This window comes from Papio anubis, chromosome 2, assembly GCF_008728515.1.
Source record: "Papio anubis isolate 15944 chromosome 2, Panubis1.0, whole genome shotgun sequence".
NCBI classification, from domain to species: Eukaryota; Metazoa; Chordata; class Mammalia; order Primates; family Cercopithecidae; genus Papio; species Papio anubis.
In genome coordinates this window covers 13,033,368-13,042,151 of record NC_044977.1, presented here as the reverse complement: position 1 = coordinate 13,042,151, position 8,784 = coordinate 13,033,368, and positions in this window count along the sequence as shown.

Below are 8,784 nucleotides of genomic sequence, written 5' to 3'. Positions count from 1 at the left end.
CATGAAAATGTTTGTGTGTTATATTTATTTGGAGATCTCTAGGCTACCTGTATGTGGATGTTTAATTCTCTTGCTGTACTTGGGAAGTGCTCATGTGCCATCCCTGGTGGACTGGGCTGGGTGATTCCCAAGCTCCTGGGTGGTATAACTAGGTACTGGGAAGCATGGAACCAGGTGGGATTGTTCCCTCAGTCCCCACTCCCCACCCCACCCCCGCAGGGGGAAAAATACACTGGCTATGGTATGCAGCAGTGAGGTGAGTTGCAAACCACTGGCAGAATGCTCAGGTGGAAGCAGCAATGGCTATGTTGTGACCTTGCTACTGGGGAAGGCAGAGTTGCTTTCCTTGGAAGCAATTGTAGACACCCAGCCAGATGGGGAGTAGAAGCTTTGCCTGTATCTTGGTCCACAGCATTCTACAGTCAAAGCAATTATGGGCAGTGAAATTTGTCCTCTGGGTATATGAGACTGTGTGGCCACCCCTTGGCAAGAGGATGTATAAGGGTAGTAAGAAGGTAAGAAGGATTGCTATCTTTGGCTGCTACCTTGCCCTAGTTGCAGGACAGACCAGAGTCCAATGGGGTGTGAGCTGTGCTCCATAAAGGCGTTGCTTTGCCACTGCCAAGGATTCTGGGGATTGTGGGACTCAGCATGAGCACCATCTTTGGAGCAATGGGACTTCCAAAGAAGTCCTTAAATAAGGCTCAGGGCCCATGAGGGTTTACACACTCTCCTGTGGCTGGGATTCTAAAAGTCAGTGATGGGAATGTGAACTTCTGTGGCCTCTCTCTTACCGTTTCCCGGTATTGGGGAATCTCTGTCAACCAATCTCAGATAAGCATGCTAGCTGCCTTCTTCCCTTTACTTGCTTTAGGTGTTTCCTGTCATTTCTCTGTTGAATTCCAGTGTTTTCTCTTGGACAATGTATTTGAAGTGCAATTATCTACTCACAATTTTGGTTCTTCATAGTGGAAGAGGTAAAAGATGTCTCTAATGAGCAATCTTGAAGCCCCCTTGTAATAATATTTTTAATCAAATTACTTTAAACATGGCACTTGTATACAACTTTTTTTTTTTAAGACATACTTTTCCTTGTAACTGGTGACTTTGTTCTTTTTATATAGTTCTATTTTGTTTAGTTTCAATAGCTGTCATAAGGGTTTCATTGTTTCAGTTAGTATCTTAGTTGTATAAATTATACAAAGATTTCCTTACAGGTAATACATCTCTCAAATTGCAGACAATCTGATAATGTCTTTTTGTCTCTTTTACATATTAAGGATGACGTGGCTAGGAATGGAATTTGAATGCATTCTTCTTTTCCCTAGAAACATGGCAGACTTGACTCCAATCCACAGAGACTGCCTTAAAGAAGTCTGAGACCCTCTTGATTTTTTTTTTAATAGGTGACTTGCTTCTTTTGTTTGCATGCCTTTGTCATGATTGTGTTTTCTTTAATCCCTGTAATTCAATAATTTCAACAGGGTAAATTCTAGTTTTGAATGTCCTCTATTAAATTTTCTGGGAATAAAATGAACTTTGTCAATGTGTGGATTCAGATATTTTCTCATTTCAAGAACATATACTTAATTTCTTTTTTTTTTCTATTTGTTCTGCTTTCTGCGTCAAGGAACCTCCAATTTTCCGCATGTTTCTGTTCCCAAAATCTAGCATTTATTTCACTACCTCTTTTTTCTCCAGCTTTGTCGTTTCTCTCTTCAATCTCTGATAATCTCAAGACAGATATCTTATCATTAGAAATGATTTTCCAATTCCTCCCTCCTGTTTCTAATGTATCTACTATCGCTGATGGCACCATTCTCCTCACTTCGTTTTCTGACTACTACTAGCTCTCTTAGAAGCTCATCAGTTTTCTGATTATCTCATCATCGATCTCTTTTTCGTAGATTTCCTGGTCTACTTGGTTATCTGAGTACTTGATGCACTTGTCTACTAAATTTATTTTAGCACGTGGTGAATTTCTTTTCTAAGCTTTCTTCTTGTTTCTATTTACTTGGATTTTATTCCCTATGTATCTGTTGATTACTGTATTCCTTCTTTGATTTGTTACTCCCTAAAATAGCTGTACACAACCTATGTGAATTCTCTTTTCTCTTCCCCCTCTGACTGGAGACAATTTTATTTAAAGCTGGTTTTCAGAAACAGAGTGAGCAGATTCTTTGTGTGTCTCTCTGTTTACCTGGATAACCAAATGTGGGGAGTTTGTATGATTACTATTATTTTTTACATTTTAGATACCCGAATGGTGTGGAGTAGGAGTTTCAACTATTTCAAAGAAACTTCTCTTTGTTTCCTTTTCAGTCTTTTTGTTGTCAGGGTACACTCTTCATTCAGTTCTATCCTATCCCATAAAGGGGTCCTCAAATTTCAATGTGTGCATTTAATGCAAGAACAGCCTGACTAGGTTTTGTTAAAAGGCCTTTGGCCTTCAATTTTTGCTTTCTTTTCCATTTTTCCTTTATTAACATGGACTGGAAATTTTCTTTATTTCATTATTCTCCTCCTTCTCTTTTTCTTCTTTTTTCTCCTCTAATCAAGTAAATATTTCTGCCAAAGAAAATTGACCTGAGAAGATTAACCCTGAGGTCCTTGAAACCAAGGCATTAATTTGACTATGTCTTCCTGCCCTCCTTGCTTTTGGGTGCTTGATTTTTGTTTTTGTTTCCTTTTTCCAAAAAAAAAAAAAAAAAAAAAAAAAAAAGCTGAGGCTGAAGGCTACAAGTTGGCTGCTGAATGCTGAAACTTAACTTTCACTATCTATTTTATAGATAACATTCATAAGTCATCTTGGTAATGGTCATTTCAGTTGCTTTTCAGGAACATGGGCCAACTCCTGTCCAGTTCAAACCAGTTGAGATCACTGACCCTTCACTGTGCCTATGCAAGTGCCCTAGAGGTAGTTTTTGATATTAGAGGGCCAAAAACTCCACCCTCAGATTATGCTAACACCACCATTTTCTGCATATCTATGTCCTATGAAATGCCAAGATCCCCAACTACAGTTGTCAAAATAAATCTGTTACTTCATTTTTCCCCACAGCCAGTCACCTCTCCTATGCCTTAAACCAAGCCATTTCTCTAACCCATAAATATCCCTAAGCCTTATCTTCAGGGAGGTGGATTTGAGAGCTGTTCTCCCACCTCCTTGCTTGGTGTCCTTGTAAATGAATCTTTTCTCTTTTGCAAAACAATCATTGTGATTGATTTACTGAGCATGGGCAAAATAAACCTGAACCTGGCTGGCAACATCCCATCTACAAACCACAGGAAGATGTTGGCCAGCAGGAAAAAATCAACAATAACAAAAACAGAGTAGATCGAAGTTTGTTCTCTAATGTTTAGGAAATATCAACAAGGTATTTCATAACTGTGTTAGTTTTGGGAAAGGGACATCTCCAAGTGTCTGTCAGAAACTATAGTCAGCATATACAGCATCATGTTTAAAAATGTCAGTTTCACCCCATACTACTCAGTTCAAATCCTACATCTACTATTACGTCCTCTGTCTGAAATGGGCAAGATATTTATCATCAATCATATCTTACCTTTGTGTATAAAACTCTGTGCAATCATTGTGCCCTACCTCCTAGGATTTTTGTTAGACCAAGGTTCTCAGGAAGCTTACATTTGCTGGACCAAGTGACTTGGTAATTAGTATCTGTAAAGTACTTGGCAATAAGTAGTCAAAAATTATATTTTTTTTTGTCATGTCTGTTTATATACTTAATAGAGGGCTGCAGAATAACTCTCAAGTGACACTTCTAAAATATTCCATATCTGCATGCATATTTAGTGTGTTACATCACATTGTTAAAACTGAAAGTGACATTCCATTTAATTTGAAAATATTTAACCGAACAGGAAATAATGAAACTTTCCAGAGAAGAATAGTGGTATCTCATTGCATGCAATCTATAATGATTGAATTTCTTCCAGTTATTGTTATCCAAGCTGTGACTACCCACGTGCATCTGAAATCATGTTCATTTCTCTGCTTTGTATTCAGCACCTGCTAAGGTGTATCTATTTTCCTGAATAGCATTTAATGAATTAAAATATACATGAATACAGTGCTATTTCTACCATATAATTCTACTTTCAGTGTATTTGAAATGACTGTGTTATCATTTATATTCATTTTGTTTATGGATGATCATTATAATGACACCATTGTTTAAGATGCTGTCTTTAAAAATTTTTCCTTGGATGCATAATTACTATTTTTTAAAACGCAGTTTTTCATGCAGATAAAATATAACATAGATATTTTCCTGTGCCAGAATTGATTTTTACAAATATATTTTGCCTAAAGACCAATGAGTTTTGTTGACATTTTACTTTGTACCTGTTCAGTGGGAACTCTGTTTAACGGAACTGCCATAATCAAGCATGTTTAAAGATTTCAATTAGTAAATGAAATGCAAAAAAAAAAAAAGTTACAATCTTTTAACAGAGGTGCCAAGTGTTTTATAGTCTTTCTTAGGAAATTTGGTCTTTCTGGGTAGGTGTTTATCACCAACCTCATTTGTTAGTGATCATGGTTGGAATGTCATCTCTTAATTATACAGCCAATTATATAGAGGTTCTTGTTACACTTTTAAAACATTATGTGGATAAATTACGATAATTCCAAGTGCACTGTACTCATATGTAGAAAGGTAGAACATGAACTTCAGCATTATTTTATAAATCAATAACTTAATCGTGTAAAAACATGTCATTACACACCTCACTGTTTAATTCCCCTTCAGGACTGCTATTCAAACTACAAGAACTTCTCAGAATTTTACTTTTTATTTGCTTCTCAAATATCATCTTGCTACATTTGATTTTAAATTGGTGTAAATGATATGCAAGTGTTTCAGTTTTAACTGTACGTGTATGAAACTTATGAAGCAATTTTCTGAAACCGTCATTGTCAACCTGATAAAGCTCTTGTTTTATGTTTTCTAGTCAAGACTTCCTTTTAAGTTATCTTCTAGCACAAATAATACTAGTTCAAGATTAATTAATACTTTTATCTTTTAAAAATCTCATATAAGTCATTTTTAGAATCACTTACTGTTAAACTAATCATCTCAGATTCTTTAAGAACCTACTTTTAAAACTATGTAAGAAAAAGAGGGAATCCTCCCTGACTCATTTTATGAGGCCAACATCATCCTGATACCAAAGCCTGGCAGAGACACAACAAAAAAAAGAGAATTTTAGACCAATATCCCTGATGAACATTGATACAAAATTCCTCAGTAAAATACTGGCAAACCGGATTCAACAACACATCAAAAAGCTTATCCACCATGATCAAGTGGGCTTCATCCCTGGGATGCAAGGCTGGTTCAACATATGCAAATCAATAAATGTAATCCATCACATAAACAGAACCAAAGACAAAAAACACATGATTATCTCAATAGATGCAGAAAAGGCCTTTGACAAAATTCAACAGTCCTTCATGCTAAAAACTCTCAATAAATTCGGTATTGATGAAACGTATCTCAAAATAATAAGAGCTATTTATGACAAACCCACAGTCAATAGCATACAGAATGGGCAAAAATTGGAAGCATTCCCTTTGAAAATTGGCACAAGACAGGGATGCCCTCTCTCACCACTCCTATTCAACATAGTGTTGGAAGTTCTGGCTAGGGCAATCAGGCAAGAGAAAGAAATCAAGGGTATTCAGTTAGGAAAAGAAGAAGTCAAATTGTCCCTCTTTGCAGATGACATGATTGACATGATTGTATATTTAGAAACCCCATTGTCTCAGCCCAAAATCTCCTTAAGCTGATAAGCAACTTTAGCAAAGTCTAAGGATACAAAATCAATGTGCAAAAATCACAAGCATGCTTATATACCAGTAACAGACAAACAGAGAGCCAAATTATGAATGAACTCCCATTCACAATTGCTTCAAAGAGGATAAAATACCTAGGAATCCAGCTTTCAGGGGATGTAAAGGACCTCTTCAAGGAGAACTACAAATCACTGCTCAGTGAAATAAAAGAGGACAAACAAATGGAAGAATACACCATGCTCATGGATAAGAAGAATCAATATTATGAAAATGGCCATACTGCCTAAGGTAATTTATAGGTTCAATGGCATCCCCATTAAGCTACCAATGACTTTCTTCACAGAATTGAAAAAAACTGCTTTAAAATTCATATGGAACCAAAAAAGATCCGGCATTGCCAAGACAATCCTAAGCCAAAAGAACAAAGCTGGAGGCATCATGCTACCTGACTTCAAACTATACTACAAGGCTACAGTAACCAAAACAGCATGGCACTGGTACCAAAACAGAGATATAGACTAATGGAACAGAATAGAGACCTCAGAAATAATACCACACATCTACAGCCATCTGATCTTTGACAAACTTGATAAAAACAAGAAATGGGGAAAGGATTCCCTATTTAATAAACGGTGCTGGGAAAATGGGCTAGCCATAAGTAGAAAGCTGAAACTGGATCCTTTCCTTACTCCTTATACAAAAATTAATTCAAGATGGATTAGAGACTTAAATTTTAGACCTAAAGCCGTAAAAACCCTAGGAAAAAACCTAGGCAATACCATTCAGGACATAGGCATGGGCAGGGACTTCATGTCTAAAACACCAAAAGCAATGGCAACAATAGCCAAAATTGACAAATGGGATCTAATTAAACTAAAGAACTTCTGCACAGCAAAAGAAACTACCATCAGAGTGAACAGGCAACCTACAGAATGGGGGAAAATTTTTGCAATCTACTCATCTGACAAAGGGCTAAGATCCAGAACCTACAAAGAACACAAACAAATTTACAAGAATAAAACAAACAACTCCATCAAAAAGTGGGCAAAGGATATGAACAGACACTTCTCAAAAGAAGACATTCATACAGCCAACAGATACATGAAAAAATGCTCATCATCACTCACCATCAGAGAATTGCAAATCAAAACCACAATGAGATACCATCTCACACCAGTTAGAATGGCAATCATTAAAAAATCAGGAAGCAACAGGTGCTGGAGAGGATGTGGAGAGACAGGAACACTTTTACACTGTTGATGGGACTCTAAACTAGTTCAACCATTGTGGAAAACAGTGTGGCGATTCCTCAAGGATCTAGAACTAGAAATACCATTTGACCCAGCCATCCCATTACTGAGTATATATCCAAAGGATTATAAATCATACTGCTATAAAGACACATGCACACGTATGTTTATTGCAGCACTATTCACAATAGCAAAGACTTGGAGTCAACCCAAATCTCTATCAGTGACAGACTGGATTAAGAAAATGTGGCACATATACACCGTGGAATACTATGCAGCCATAAAAAAGGATGAGAGGATGAGTTCATGTCCTTTGTAGGGACATGGATGCAGCTGGAAACCATCATTCTCAGCAAACTATCGCAAGAACAGAAAACCAAACACTGCATGTTCTCACTCATAGGTGGGAACTGAACAATGAGATCACTTGGACACAGGAAGGGGAACATCACACACTGGGGCCTATTGTGGGAAGAGGGGAGGGGGGAGGGATAGCATTAGGAGATGTATCTAATGTAATGTCGATGTCGATGTATCTAATGTAAATGTCGAGTTAATGGATACAGCACACCAACATGGCACATGTATACATATGTAGCAAACCTGCCTATTGTGCACATGTACCCTAGAACTTAAAGTATAATAATAAAAAAAAGAAAAAAAAACTATGTAATGTGTCAAAACCAAAAGTTATACAAATATCATATATAATAATTTGCTATATTAACACAAATATGTTATAATTTAGAATGTAAATGCATTCTATTATTTAAATGGTCAGTTTGGTATTTAAATTAAGTATAATAGAGACTAGAAACAGAATAATTTGTTTTCATTCCTATAAGCCTGCAACCTGTATATCATTAAACACATGCCCATTCAAAATTCACTCACATATATAAACATAAAAATATAATTATAAATGTATAGAAACATCAGAAAAGTAACACTACATCTGCTTCTTAATTTTTATTGGATAATGGCATTTTCTGGTTTAACAAATATTAAGTTCTAAGCTTTCTGGTGTAATATATTTTAAAATTCTTAAGTGTTGTTGCCATTCTAATATAATGGCACTTTCAAAAAAGTAAAAGGAAAAATCTGATACATGCTCGCGTTTGTCTTATACTTCTGAGATGCTGACTGGAACACCACCAATTTCAAAGAAAACCTAGGTTCAGTTTAAATAGCTGAAAGAGAAACTGATCCTTCCTGAAATGACCCTCACATAGTCACCTATATCTTTGTAGGATACTGTCTACAATTTTTATATAAGGACGTAGAATAAGCAACAAAAATAAGACTGCTCTAATTCACTTTATGAATATGGACGTATAGAAAATTTTCAAAAGCTTGCCAGAGCTAAGAAAAGAGCAATTCCCCATTTTTATCCCTGTTCCCTTTTCCACAATGTTCTATGTTTAATTATTTCATTTGTGTTTTAATTAAGAGTATTTTAATGAAGTCTGTTTTAGTTAATTGCTTCTGCATTAATCTCCCCCACTAAGTTGTGAACAAGTTGAGAAAAGGAATCTGTCTAATTCATATTTGAATTCTCTCACACAGAGCTTTGCAACGATTACAGGTTCAAACTAACTAGGGAATGAACTAAGGCAAATATAAGAGGTCTGTTCTTTGTTACTTGTTATTTTGCCTTTTCAGGCTGTGTCCTCTTTTCTTATAGTGGGTTATGGATAGTCGTGGACAGGATGGGCC